The 738-nt window shown below is 53.8% G+C and overlaps 1 non-coding gene across 1 annotated transcript; it reads right to left on the bottom strand.

Annotated features, from left to right (window-relative positions):
• Positions 1-388: 388 nt before the first annotated feature.
• trnas-uga (transfer RNA serine (anticodon UGA)) lies at positions 389-470 on the bottom strand. Its single transcript has one exon. It is a non-coding gene; the product is annotated as a tRNA-Ser (tRNA).
• Between the last annotated feature and the right edge of the window lie 268 nt (positions 471-738).

The following is a 738-nucleotide window of genomic DNA, read 5'->3' on the forward strand; positions in this document are numbered from 1 at the left end:
CGCCTTAACCTCTCGGCCACAACTACGCCTGGCTGCAGCCTGCCTACTCTCTTGTCTGGTGGCGAACAGCACAGGTCAAGCTTCAAATACAAAATCCAGCTGAAGGATGAGGTGGAAAAAAGGGTTCAGCCGTCCCCATTGCTCAACGGCAAAAGGATGCCTTGACCCGGATTCGAACCATGGTTGCTGCGGCCACAACGCAGAGTACTAACCACTATACGATCACGGCGTACCGCTTGCTCACCCATGGAGACTACTGCAGCCTGAATACAAAAAGCACAAGCGGTGTGTATCTCCATTTCAAAGGGGCTGGACATTTCGCATATCTGTGCGAGGGATATGAAAGAAAAATGCATGGCCACTTATCCCCATGACTGTCCGCGAAGTGTGTAGTCAGCAGGATTCCAACCTGCGCAGGCAGACCCCAACGGATTTCAAGTCCATCGCCTTAACCTCTCGGCCACGACTACACCTGGCTACAGGCTGCCTGCTCTCTTGTCTGGTGGCGAACAGCACAGTCCAAGCTTCAAACACAAAATCCAGCTGAAGGATGAGGTGGAAAAAAGGGTTCAGCCGTCCCCATTGCTCAACGGCAAAAGGATGCCTTGACCCGGATTCGAACCGGGGTTGCTGCGGCCACAACGCAGAGTACTAACCACTAGACGATCACAGCGTGCCGCTGGCTCACCCATGGCGACTGCTGCAGCCTGAATACAAAAAGCGCAAGCGGTGTGTTTC

This window comes from Sinocyclocheilus anshuiensis, unplaced genomic scaffold (genome assembly GCF_001515605.1).
Source record: "Sinocyclocheilus anshuiensis isolate Anshui unplaced genomic scaffold, SAMN03320099.WGS_v1.1 scaffold16287, whole genome shotgun sequence".
NCBI classification, from domain to species: Eukaryota; Metazoa; Chordata; class Actinopteri; order Cypriniformes; family Cyprinidae; genus Sinocyclocheilus; species Sinocyclocheilus anshuiensis.